This window comes from Pelophylax lessonae, assembly GCF_965119305.1.
Source record: "Pelophylax lessonae genome assembly, chromosome: 1".
Taxonomy (NCBI): Eukaryota; Metazoa; Chordata; class Amphibia; order Anura; family Ranidae; genus Pelophylax; species Pelophylax lessonae.
In genome coordinates this window covers 639,748,444-639,762,952 of record NC_138768.1, presented here as the reverse complement: position 1 = coordinate 639,762,952, position 14,509 = coordinate 639,748,444, and positions in this window count along the sequence as shown.

The window sequence follows — 14,509 nt, the reverse complement described above, 5'->3', positions numbered from 1 at the left end:
TCTGCCTTAGGAGGGTCGAACTTGGACCTGGTTTGGCAGGTGGTATATTCCCTATTCAGAAAGAGTCGACTGCTGGGTGGGCACCACCACCAAAGGAAAAGTTGTGTTTAAAGTGAAATGCGGTGTACCACACAGAGAGGCTCTCATTAAACAGCCAGCAGTTGCCTATTTGTATGCTGCTGACCTTTCTGTGCAGGAGACTGGAAAGAAGCTGACCTGTGTGGGCACATGAGTAAAAACCATATGCAGAGTAAAAGTCAGTGCAAGAGTGAATAAAGCTGGCAGCTAGCAACGCAGATCAATATACATATACCATAGACCAGTGTTTCTCATCCTTTTTTCAGTTGGGGCACCTTTGAAAAGTATTTTTAGTCTTGAGGCACCCCTGTCCAAGGTTCAGTTCACGTTACTGTATGTCGCGGAACAATCGCAAAACCGCGCTCGTTCCTGACACACAGACAAATGCTCTGCTCTTTAGGGATGCCAATAATTCTTAATAGTACACCACACATTAGAAATCATGGGGTGCTTTTGGTGCGGCATAATTTAAAAAAAAAGGGTCAGGGACTTCTTTCACTGCATTTCTGCAGGTAGGGAATCCCATTGAAATTAATTTGCTGCCCTATATGCAGCACGCAGTCATGCAGATGTGAACCAAGGGCTTGTTCACATGTCAGGTTGGAGGGGTGGTAAAACCCAATGGTTGAGCTGTTTTTACCACCCCCCAACTCCTCCCCCTTTAGCAGCAGAAGCAGCAGCTGAGGGTGTACACATGCTGTGGCTGCAGCTAGAGGTATACCCAGGGTGAATGGAGCTGCAACTACCCCGCAACTGTGTGCATTGCAAGTTTGCGTGTAGTGATGTTACATTTACAGGCTTAAAAAAGCCGATGAGGAGGCAACATATTGCTTCTTTACTGCCTGCCAAAATGTCTCTGAAAAGCAATCTGAGCATGGATTGCTTTTCAGAGGAGCAGAAGTCCTTGCTGCTATCACAAACAAGCCCTAAAAAAGCATTTCTGATGGTACAGGAATGGGGGGGGGGGGGTCAGGATTAAAGGAACATACATACACATGAACACATACAAACACATGTACACACACACACATACAGACAGGTGTACACACACACATTTACAGACACATGTGTACACAAATACATGCACATGTGCACACACATGTACACACACAGACACATGTACAAACACATATGAACACACACGTATAAAGCCATTTTAAAATGTTCTAGCACAGTACCTTTTTCTCATTCAGCCGGGTATTGCACTGTAGGGGGAAGCAGAGAGCACAGCACACTCCTTTCTCCCTTTACTTTCACTTTTTCGCTCAACTAACAGCCCTACTCTCCCACTATTCTGCGGCACACCTCAGGACCTCTGGCGGCACACCTGCGTGCCGCGGCACACTGGTTGAAAAAGGCTGCCATAGACTAACATTTCAACAGACAAAACACAGTTCTTTTCAGGCAGCCATTTAGGCAAAACTGGGTATCAAAATTAAACAACATTGCCCTCCATATATTTTGTAGATCTCCCAACTGAGATCCAGATAACTGAATAGGGAAAAGACTATAGTAGCTCTGGAATTTATTTATTTTTTTAAATAGCAATGCATAGGCACAGAAAACCTTGCAGCCAGTTCCCAAAATTCAAGGAAGCTGCTGTGATTTTTCACACTCAGTATTAACATCAGTATATTTTTATTTGTCAACTGTCTGTGTATCAAAAAGAACCCACGTCAGCACATCCGTGAACTGATGGTGCCATCTTTAAAATTTTATTTGTTTAATCACTTGTGCAAATTCGACAGGGAAAATCAATTATAGTGGGTCACCCAGGTGAGAACCAGACCCTGGGGATGGGGTGGGTGCCACAGCTGGTGTGACACCCACATTTAGTAAAAGTAAAAACTGATTGTATTGCTTCAAAAATGCATCAGTGGCTCTGAAACAGCTACACTTGATTTACCCCCGACCACCCCACAATCAAAGTTACCCAGCAGAGCTTGAGTAGGAAGATTGATGATTGCCTTCAGAAAGATCTGGAGGGAGAGTCTGGAGACCAGGAATTCACCATGTGTGTCAAAGGTTGCGCTGGAACATGCTGGGTTAATAGGAAGGATCCTCCTGCCTCAAGTGACACAGAACCCCTTTAAGAGAATCTGAGGCATGTCACTTGGGGAGGCTGTACCACTGAAATCACCTGTTGATGAAGAGGAGAAGATCTGGCTGGCATGCCGGCTGAGGCAGGGATGCAAACAGTTAATAAGTGCCTCCTGCTGTATGGAAACCCAATCCCTCAAACAGGCAATGAGAGGGGTGAAATGCTGGTGGGGATGAGAGCTGACAGTGTACCTCAGTTCCTGCCCTGCAGGGCACAGGGAGCTGAGTCTTACTAACAGAATCCAGGGAAGGAGATGCTGCAGGCATCCAAGGTCCATTCACATGTGATGACAGTGCTCTGGGAATCCTAGAATAAGGCCGTCAGTGTCCATTAACAGGAGCAGATGCTGTATTGGAGGCATGGCTGTGGTGGGAGGAGCTCAGGGGAATGAAGGCAGAGTGAGGAACTAGCAGAGAAGGAGTGGAGCTAGTGCCCTTAGCGCTAGTAGCTTCAGAGGGGGGTCATCTGTCTGGCTGTATTAGCAGTGACCTTGGAGGGGCTGGGGCTAAGTCTGGATGGAGGGAAGTTGCATTGAATGACCCTAGAAGAAGGTGGCCTGGCAGCAGGAGATAGTCATCAGGTGTAGGAGCTTAGGGGACAGTCTCACCATAAAAAGAGGAAGCAGCCAGTCAGCCTGACCTCTGAATAAACAATCTGTGTCCATGATGGCACAGGAACACTGGGGAAGGACAACTCCTGTGAAATTTGGTAGTGAGGAGCCTGGGAACAGAGGAGGGATACTCACCTAGCAACTCTTGTGACAGCTGAATCTCCTTAGAGCAGTTGGACGTGCCCCAGCGTAGCCTTTTCCTAGAGTTCAGGCTCCACCCAGTCACCTCAGGTCTTTGTAGCCAATCCTAAATTCTATTTTAGGTTCACACCTACAGTAATGCCATGGTTCCAGCAGTTAAGGCTCCCTTTCCTTAAAGGAGGTTTAAGGGGCCTTCGATTTTTGGCATGTTTTGGTGAATTAAAGTGGTTGTAAATCCTTACATATACCATGTAAAGGGATTAGCCTCAGGTGATACACAGAAATGAAACAAATCCTCCTACATAAGGTGTACCTGTTTATCTGAGGCATTCTGTCCTGTAGATCATTCTACAACATGCATGGGGTGGGGATCTGATGTCAGACACACTGTAGAACTGGAGCACGGAGGTGAATGTAAACTGAGAGCTGATTGTGTGTGCTGGAGGGGTGGAGAGCTATCTCCAAGTAGGCTGTGGTGTTCACTTAATATATTAGGAGTGAATCATGCAGATAGCAGAGAGAATAGAGATCAGAGATCAACCAGGCTCAGTGCTTCGGATGCAGGTTAGTACACAGTATAGTGGGATGTACTTTGCCCATTTTTCTTGTCTGAAGCTTTCAAATGATTGGGCAGACTTAATGTAATGGTAGTTAAAGTGTGACATAATGCGCCTTGATGCATGTGCACTAATGCAGCATAATTGTTTGAATGGGCCTTAGGTGCCATTGTATTTTGACTGCTTTCATCACAATTTTTGAAGTATTGCACCATGTTAGCCAAACATGGTTAGCCAACAGTAGTTATTCTTCAGGCATGATCATAAATGAAAAAGAAAAAAAAATAAGGGGTCTGTGTATATAAAATGCACATAGTTAGTCATTTAGTAAAACTCACACACATTCATTATGGGTAAACCTGGCAAAATAAAATGTTTCTGTTTTTTTCCTCTACAGGTTAAATTTTTCTCATTCATGAAAAAAGAGTGGTTTGGGAAAATATCCCATTTTGGCCACTAGATGGCACTGAGGATCATAGGAAGCAAGTTTTTTTTTCCAATGATCATCAAGACCATCTAGTGGGCACTATTCATTATTTTCCCAAACCACAAATTTTTCATAAATGGGTAACATTTACCCTGTAGAGTAAATAGCCTGAAAACATTCAAATTTGCCCATTCACACAGACCAAATGTACATGCCAATTTCATCAGACAAATAGCTATGCAATTTATATATACAGTGGGTACGGAAAGTATTCAGACCCCCTTAAATTTTTCACTCTTTGTTATATTGCAGCCATTTGCTAAAATCATTTAAGTTCATTCTTCTTCCTCATGAATGTACTGACAGAAAAACACAGAATTGTTGACATTGTTGCAGATTTATTAACCACTTTACCACCGGAGGATTTTGCTGTCTTCCGTCCAGGCCACTTTTTGCGATTCGGCGCTGTGCGACTTCAACTGACAATTGCGCGGTCGTGCGACGCCGTACCCAAACGAAATTTACGTCCTTTTTTTCCCACAAACAGAGCTTTCTTTTGGTGGTATTTGATCACCTGTGCGATTTTTACTTTTTGCGCTATAAACAAAAAAAGAGCGACAATTTTGAAAAAATAACAATATTTTTAACATTTTTTTATATGAAATTCCCCCCAAAAAAGATGTAAAAAACAATTTTTTAAAAAATTTTTGGCCAATTTGTTTTCTGCTACATATGTTTGGTAAAAAAAATCACAATAAGCGTATTTTGATTGGTTTGCGCAAAAGTTATTGCGTTTACTAACAAAGGGAAAGATTTCTGTCATTTTTGGTGTTTTTTTTTTTAACGCGTAATGGCGGCGATCTGCGATTTTCTTTGTGGGACTGCGACATTGCGGCGGACAGATCGGACCCTTGACTGACATTTTTGACACTTTTGGGGTTACCAGTGACATTACTGCAGTAATCAGTGCTATATATATGCACTGTTACTGTAAAAATGACACTGGCAGGGAAGGGGTTAATTTTATTGGAGAGGGAGGGGTTTATGTATGCCTGGTGCTTACTGACGTGTAGGGGGGGAGGTGACCGAGTGAGTCATGGACAGATCGGATGTCCAGCTATGCTGAACACTCCGATCTGTCACTCCCTGTCACTATGGAGATCCGCCCGCTGTGTTTACACACAGCGGGCGGATCTCCACACTAGATCCCCGGCGATCGGGGCAGAGCAGCGGCAATCGCCGCTGCTCCTCCCCTGGCCCGACTCCCGCTGTGAATGAAAACAGCGGGAGCGAGCCTCCGGCGGCGCGCAAGAAGGGGGAGTGTCTGACGACGTTAATACTACGTCGTCAGACGATAACGAACCACTTTGCCGCAGTACTATTACCGTACTCGGTCGGCAAGTGGTTAAAAAAGAAAAACTGAAATATCACATGGTCCTAAGTATTCAGACCCTTTGCTCAGTATTTAGTAGAAGCCCCCTTTTGATCTAATACAGCCAGGAGTCTTTTTGGGAAAGATGCAACAAGTCTTTCACACCTGGATTTGGGGATCCTCTGCCATTCCTCCTTGCAGATCCTCTCCAGTTCTGTCAGGTTGGATGGTAAATGTTGGTGGACAGCCATTTTTAGATCTCTCCAGAGATGCTCAATTGGGTTTAAGTCAGGGCTCTGGCTGGGCCATTCAAGAACAGTCACGGAGTTGTTGTGAAGCTACTCCTTCGTTATTTTAGCTGTGTGCTTAGGGTCATTGTCTTGTTGGAAGGTAAACCTTCGCCTCAGTCTGAGGTCCAGAGCACTCTGGAGTAGGTTTTTGTCCAGGATATCCCTGTACTTGGCCGCATTAATCTTTCCCTCGATTGCAACCAGTCGTCCTGTCCCTGCAGCTGAAAAACACCCCCACAGCATGATGCTGCCACCACCATGCTTCACTGTTGGGACTGTATTGGACAAGTGATGAGCAGTGCCTGGTTTTCTCCACACATACCGCTTAGAATTAAGGCCAAAAAGTTCTATTTTGGTCTCATCAGACCAGAGAATCTTATTTCTCACCATCTTGGAGTCCTTCGGGTGTTTTTTAGCAAACTCCATGCAGGCTTTCATGTGTCTTACACTGAGGAGAGGCTTCCGTCGGGCCACTCTGCCATAAATCCCCGACTGGTGGAGGGCTGCAGTGATGGTTGACTTTCTACAACTTTCTCCCATGTCCTGACTGCATCGCTGGAGCTCAGCCACAGTGATCTTTGGGTTCTTCTTTACCTCTCTCACCAAGGCCCTTCTCCCCCGATAGCTCAGTTTGGCCAGACGGCCAGCTCTAGGAAGGGTTCTGGTCGTCCCAAACGTCTTCCATTTGAAGATTATGGAGGCCACTGTGCTCTTAGGAACCTTAAGTGCAGCAGAAATCTTTTTGTAACCTTGGCCAGATCTGTGCCTTGCCACAATTCTGTCTCTGAGCTCTTCAGGCAGTTCCTTTGACCTCATGATTCTCATTTGCTCTGACATGCATTGTGATCTGGAAGGTCTTATATAGACAGGTGTGTGGCTTTCCTAATCAAGTCCAATCAGTATAATCAAACACAGCTGGACTCAAATGAAGGTGTAGAACCATCTCAAGGATGATCAGAAGAAATGGAAAGCACCTGAGTTAAATATATGAGTGTCACAGCAAAGGGTCTGAATACTTAGGACCATGTGATATTTCAGTTTTTCTTTTTTAATAAATCTGCAACAATGTCAACAATTCTGTGTTTTTCTGTCAGTATGGGGTGCTATGTGTACATTCATGAGGAAGAAGAATGAACTTAAATGATTTTAGCAAATGGCTGCAATATAACAAAGAGTGAAAAATTTAAGGGGGTCTGAATACTTTCCGTACCCACTGTATATATATATATATATATATATATATATATATATATATATATATATATATATACCACTACATGTTTTCTAAAGCTTGCACCTCAAAATATATCCATTTAGTGAATGTAATGTTTCACATTCATTTTTACTTTTCCATTGCAATGTTTGTCAGACAGGTCACAAAGTGAGCACAATACCCAAACTGATTACCTATCTGTATAGGGAAAGGATATGGCTAAGTAGTTCTGCTGAAGCAGACTTTCCAGCATGGTTACACAGCATAACATTTCTAGAAAGATAGAGTGACTTAGTCATTAGATACTTTATAGATACAGTTGCCAACGACAAATCCTTTGGCTTAGACATAAGCAGGTAATATGATGGGCTGAATTTATACAAATCTTCAAATTGCAAAGGGTATTTTTAGAAACCTTGTAAACTGTAATGTTTAGAAGAATACCATAATTATTCTACCAATGCAACATTGCTGAATAATACAGGTTACTATAGAATAATTCATGAGTCCAAAGATATCACTGGTATCATTTCATGAAACAGAGTACAAAGGCAATCCCGCATTAGTTAAAAAAAAAAAAAAAATAGGACTGTTCAGCATTGGAGTCTGTAAAATGAAGGAATATTCACACATACTGCATAATATTGTACACGTATGTAAGCATCACAAAGGTCTTGGAATAGCCAAGGGTATCTCTGTCGCTGGAGTTCAAGTTTAATAAAACCTACTGAAAAGATTTATAGCATTTAATAATAAACCAATTTACCTGAGAAAACATGTCAGACATTTGGTATAGTATTATTTAACTGAGTACCTCAAAGAATGTCCAAATTCTAAACTGATTTAATAGAAAGCACAAGACAGACTTATGAACACTGATTCTGTAGTTCAATGTCCACAAGTAATTTGAACATTGGTTCTTGTGATAAATGTTTAATGTCCAAATGCATGTGATAGTCATCTATCATGCTGTGTACCATTTCCTTTTTTACTTCCCATGTGGTCTTAGAATCAAAGTCATGTAATACAACAGAATAGGCTTTATGAATATGTACTGTGTTAGGCTTTACGATCATTCTTATGTTGCATTATCAAGCTTCTTTTCAATGTTGGGTCAAGGACAAACACCCCAATATCCTTCAATTTAAACCAGCCACTAAGTTAGCAAAGCAAATAAAAGTTGGGTAAAGAGGAACTATAGGCAAAACTTTTTTCTTCATTATAGATAAAGTAAGGGAGGGTTATAACCCCCTTTTTGCCATCTGTGTCCTATTGGGGAGATCCACATTCACTTCCTGGCCCATAGTTAAAACAGGAAGTGAGAGAAAATTCTTCCAAATTAAGGGAATTCGTTTGGATCCCCAGGTCACCAGAACTAGTGTCCCCATTGGAAGGTTACTGTTCTGGGGACAACCCAAAGTTTAGAATATTCTTTTATTTTCACTTTGGAAAATGGTAAACAGGACACATAGAGGGAGTGACAGGGTCCAAACGAGCTCCACTCTGTCTAAAAAAGTTTTGACTTTAGTTATACTTTAAGAATTTATTGTTGGCATACAGTTTTTTGTTTTTTTTTTCTGTTGTCTCCGTTTTCTCTGTTTTGTAAACTGTTCACTGGACTGTAAACTTATGAATGGTTTTTCAGTCTTACAAACATCAAAATTTTTTAATGTAAGGTTGTTTACATATTTTCTGATATGGCCTCTGCCATAAAATCATGTGTGTGTTTGTTATGTCAATCCTCTTCCAATACTTAATTTCCCTTTAATAATCCAACAATATTTAAAATTCACATACAAAAATAAAAAAGAAGTAAAAAAATGGAAAAAAATAAAAAAGATTAGTCCCTATACTTAATTTAAAAACTCTTAAAATGCTCATATTCTCACATCACAATTTAACACCCCAATAAGGGAATAAGCTCACTTTGTGGTTGGGTATGGGTCTGGGTGCATGGAGTGCAGCAATCATTTCACAATGAATATATTACAGCTCAGTATATAAATACATTTGAAATATTAATATGCCAAAGAACTGAACAGAACAACACATCAGCGGCTAAAATAGAACGTGAAAGGCACATGGCGGAAGAGAGTAAAAAAAACCCCAAGAAATTCTTTAAGTATATAAATAGTAAGAAAGCGAGACCAGAACACATTGGCCCCATAAAAGACAGTGAAGGGAATCTGGCCACAGAGGACAGAGAGAAGGCAAAAGGGCTAAATAAATTCTTCTCTTCAGTCTTCACAATAGAATTGGGGGGCTACACTAACCCAGCTTGTAATGGTAAATTATATAATACACCTCAGGAAGCACCCCCATGGTTAATGGAAGATAGACTTAAACTTAGACTAAACTTGAAAAACTTAACATAAATAAATCACTGGGACCGGATGTCTTTCACCCAAGGGTTCCTAAAGAACTCAGCCAGATGATAGCCAGACCATTGTTCTTGATTTTTATGGATAGTCTACAGATGAGTATGGTGCCAGCTGATTGGAAAAAAGCCAACGTGGTACAAACATTTAAAAAAGGGCCGATATATATCCTGGGTAACTATGGAGGGGATGCTAAGGGACTATATACAAGACTTTAGTAATAAAAACTGTATTATTATTAGTAGTAATCAGCATGGATTCATGAAAAATCATTCTTGCCAGACCAATCTATTAACCTTCTATGAAGAAGTGAGTTGTGATCTAGATAAAGGAAGGCCGGTAGATGTGGTGTATCTGGACTTTGCAAAAGCATTTGACACAGTTCTCCACAAACGCTTACTGTACAAACTGAGGTACGTGGGTATGGACCATAGGGTGAGTACCTTGATTGAGAACTGGCTCCAGGGGTAAGGCCAGAGGGTGGTGATAAATGGGGAATACTCAGATTGGACAGGTGTGGAAAGTGGGATCCCCCAAGGATCTGTCCTGGGACCAATCTTGTTTAATTTATTCATAAATTACCTAGAGGAGGGGATATCCAGCACAATCTCGGTATTTGCGGATGATACAAAGCTAAGTAGGCCAATATCTTATATGCAGGACGTGGAAACCTTACAAGCAGACCTGAACAAAATAATGGGGTGGGCAGCTACATGGCAGATGAGGTTTAATGTTGAAAAATGTAAGGTAATGCACTTGGGTGTCAGAAATACGAATGCAAGTTACTCGCTAGGAGGGGAACCGCTGGGTGAGTCTAAGATGGAAAAGTACCTGGGGACCCTAGTGGACAACAGGCTTGGCAGTGACATGCAATGCCAAGCTGCTGCAAGAAAAGCCAACAGAATACTGGCATGTATAAAAAAAGGGAATTCACTCCAGAGATAAAGACATTATTCTCCCACTTTCCAAGACTCTGGTCTGACCACATCTTGAATATGCCATCCAGTTCTGGGCACCTGTCCTTAGGAAGGATATGCTGGAACTGGAAAGAGTCCAGAGAAGGGCAACAAAGATAATTAGGAGAAAGGAGGACATCAGCTATGAGGAAAGACTGCAAGCTTTGAACTTATTCTCTCTGGAGAAGAGACGCTTGAGAGGGGATATGATATAAATGTACAAATACCGTACTGGTGACCATAGCATAAGGAACAAACTTTTCAGAGAAAGGGAATTTACTAAGACACGTGGCCACTCACTAAAACTAGAAGAAAAGCGGTTTAACCTTAAACTACATAAGGGGTTCTTTACTGTCAGAGCAGTAAGGATGTGGAATTCTCTTCTACAAGCAGTGGTATCTGCACGGAGCATCGATACTTTAAAAAACTATTAGATGGGCCCCTAAAGACCACAACATACAGGGGTATACAATGTACAGTTAGCAGTAAACACACACGCACACACATTATGGGTTGAACTGGATGGACTGAAGTCTTTTTTCAACCTCACCAACTATGTAACATCAATGTACAAAAAGATCAGAACAGTAGTAACCCAGTCAATGATCAAATAGCAATATATGAAACAAACTCCCGTTGTCAAGATGAAGATATCTATTGCAGCTCTGTCCATCTCTGTGCAGCATTGCAAATTTCCAGCGATGTTAAGGCATTGCTCATTACAATACTGACCAGACACTGGGTATTTTAGTTCTGGCCAGCTCAGCTCAGGCATTGATCATTTCCAGCCATGTTCCAGCTCTTACTGCCCTGCTGCAGCCAAGGATTTACTTGTAATTACTGGTTTTCCAATGTTCTTAGCACAAAATAACACTGCTGAGAGTGGCCTGGAGGGCATTTAAGTACCAGCATTTACCCCCTTCCTGCCCAGAGCACTGTCGCAGAGTCACTTTCAGCACTGTCGCACTTTGAATGACAATTGCACGGTCATGCATCACTGGATTTTTATCATTTTGTTCACACAACTAGAAACTTCTTTTGGTGTTATTTAACCACTTGCCGACCGCCGCACGACTATCTACGTCGGCGGTCAGCCCCTCACAGGCAAACTAACGTAGGGCTACGTTGCTTGCTTGTGAGGGTCTAGGGAGCGAGCGCCCCCGGAGGCGCGCTCCCGCTCCCGCGTGGTCACGGACCCCCCCGCGCGTGTGACCAGCGGACCCGATGTCCGCCGGCCACTCGGCGATCGGCGGGGGAGAGGGAGAATGTCAGGCAGCTTGTGTAAACAAGCTGCCTGTCATTCTCCTCGCTGCAAAGACACTGATCACATGGATCTACTATGTAGATCCGTTGATCAGTGTCCTTACAGCTGAAGCCACAGCCAATCACAGTAGAAAGCACGCCCCTAGGGACACACACAGCCCCTCCCTCCCAAATAAAGTTAACCCCTTCACTACCAGTGTATTTTTACAGTAACAGTGCATATATATATAGCACTGATTACTGTAGAAATGTCACTGGTAACCCCAAAAGTGTCAAAAATGTCAGTCAAGGGTCCGATCTGTCCACCGCAATGTCGCAGTACCGCAAAAAAAATCGCAGATCGCCGCCATTACGCGTTAAAAAAAAAACAACAAAAATGACAAAAATCTTTCCCTTTGTTAGTAAACGCGATAACTTTTGCGCAAACCAATCAAAATACGCTTTTTGCGATTTTTTTTACCAAACATAGGTAGCATAAAACAAATTGGCCGAAAATTTTAAAAAATTTTGATTTTTACATTTTTTTGGGGGGGAATTTCATATAAAAAAATGTGAAAAATATTGCTATTTTTGCAAAATTGACGCTCTTTTTTTGTTTATAGCGCGTGATCAAAAAATTGCACAGGTGATCAAATACCACCAAAAGAAAGCTCTGTTTGTGGGAAAAAAAGGACGCCAAATTCATTTAGGTACAGCGTCGCACGACCGCGCAATTGTCCGTTAAAGTCACGCAGTGCCGAATCGCAAAATACCCCCTGGTCGGAATGGGGGTAAAATCTTCCGGGGCTTAAGTGGTTAATCACCATTGCGTTTTTTTCATTTTTTTGCTAAATAAATGAAAAAAGACCAAATATTTTAAAGAAAATGTGTTCTTCTTAGTTTCTGTTACAAAATTTTGCAAATAAATAATTGTTCTTCATAAATTTAGGCCAAACTGTATTCTGCTACATTTCTTTGGTGAAAATAACCAAAATCAGTGTATATTATTTAGTCTGTAGGAAAGTTATACAGTCCATAAACTATGGTATATATCTGAAAATCAATCAATCCTGATGTACTGATCATTTCTTGAGGCCCAAAAATGTCAGATCAGTACAGACATACCTTTTTGGAAAGTGGACAGTCCAAGGTATTTATTAAGAGGCATAGCAAGTCTTTTGAAGTTGTGATTTTTTTTCATCATTTTTTGAAAAATAAAGAAATACAAAAAAAAGGGAAAAAAATATATATCTACATCTACATCTACATCTATATCTAGATAGATAGATAGATAGATAGATAGATAGATAGATAGATAGATAGATAGATAGATAGATAGATAGATAGATAGATAGATAGATAGATAGATAGATAGATAGATAGATAGATAGATAGATAGATAGATAGATAGATAGATAGATAGATAGATAGATAGATAGATAGATAGATAGATAGATATACAGTGCCTTGCGAAAGTATTCGGCCCTCTTGAACTTTGCGACCTTTTGCCACATTTCAGGCTTCAAACATAAAGATATAAAACTGTAATTTTTTTGTGATGAATCAACAACAAGTGGGACACAATTATGAAGTAAAGTAAAATTTATTGGATATGTCAAACTTTGTTAACAAATAAAAAACTGAAAAATTGGGCGTGCAAAATTATTCAGCCCCTTTACTTTCCGTGCAGCAAACTCTCTCCAGAAGTTCAGTGAGGATCTCTGAATGATCCAATGTTGACCCAAATGACTAATGATGATAAATAGAATCCAGCTGTGTGTAATAAAGTCTCCGTATAAATGCACCTGCACTGTGATAGTCTCAGAGGTCCGTTTAAAGCGCAGAAAGCATCATGAAGAACAAGGAACACACTAGGCAGGTCCGAGATACTGTTGTGGAGAAGTTTAATGCTGGATTTGGATACAAAAAGATTTCCCAAGCTTTAAACATCCCAAGGAGTACTGTGCAAGCGATAATATTGAAATGGAAGGAGTATCAGACCACTGCAAATCTATGAAGACCTGGCCATCCCTCTAAACTTTCAGCTCATACAAGGATAAGACTGATCAAAGATGCAGCCAAGAGGCCCATGATCACTCTGGATGAACTGCAGAGATCTACAGCTGAGGTGGGAGACTCTGTCCATAGGACAACAATCAGTCGTATACTGCACAAATCTGGCCTTTATGGAAGAGTGGCAACAAGAAAGCCATTTCTTAAAGATATCCATAAAAAGTGTCGTTTAAAGTTTGCCACAAGCCCCCTGGGAGACACACAAAACATGTGGAAGAAGGTGCTCTGGTCAGATGAAACCAAAATCAAACTTTTTGGCAACAATGCAAAACGTTATGTTTGGCGTAAAAGCAACACAGCTCATCACCCTGAACACACCATCCCCACTGTCAAACATGGTGGTGGCAGCATCATGGTTTGGGCCTGATTTTCTTCAGCAGGGACAGGGAAGATGGTTAAAATTGATGGGAAGATGGATGGGAAGATGGATGGAGCTAAATATAGGACCATTCTGGAAGAAAACCTGATGGAGTCTGCAAAAGACCTGAGACTGGGACGGAGATTTGTCTTCCAACAAGACAATGATCCAAAACATAAAGCAAAATCTACAATGGAATGGTTCACAAATAAACATATCCAGGTGTTAGAATGGCCAAGTCAAAGTCCAGACCTGAATCCAATCAAGAATCTGTGGAAAGAACTGAAAACTGCTGTTCACAAATGCTCTCCATCCAACCTCAATGAGCTCGAGCTGTTTTGCAAGGAGGAATGGGGAAAAATTTCAGTCTCTTCGATGTGCAAAACTGATAGAGACATACCCCCAAGCGACTTACAGCTGTAATCGCAGCAAAAGGTGGCGCTACAAAGTATTAACTTAAGGGGGCTGAATAATTTTGCAAGCCCAATTTTTCAGTTTTTTATTTGTTAAAAAAGTTTGCAATATCCAATAAATTTTGTTGCACTTCATGATTGTGTCCCACTTGTTGGTGATTCTTCACAAAAAATTACAGTTTTATATCTTTATGTTTGAAGCCTGAAATGTGGCAAAAGGTCGAAATGTTCAAGGGGGCCGAATACTTTCGCAAAGCACTGTATATATATATATATATATATATATATATATATATATAT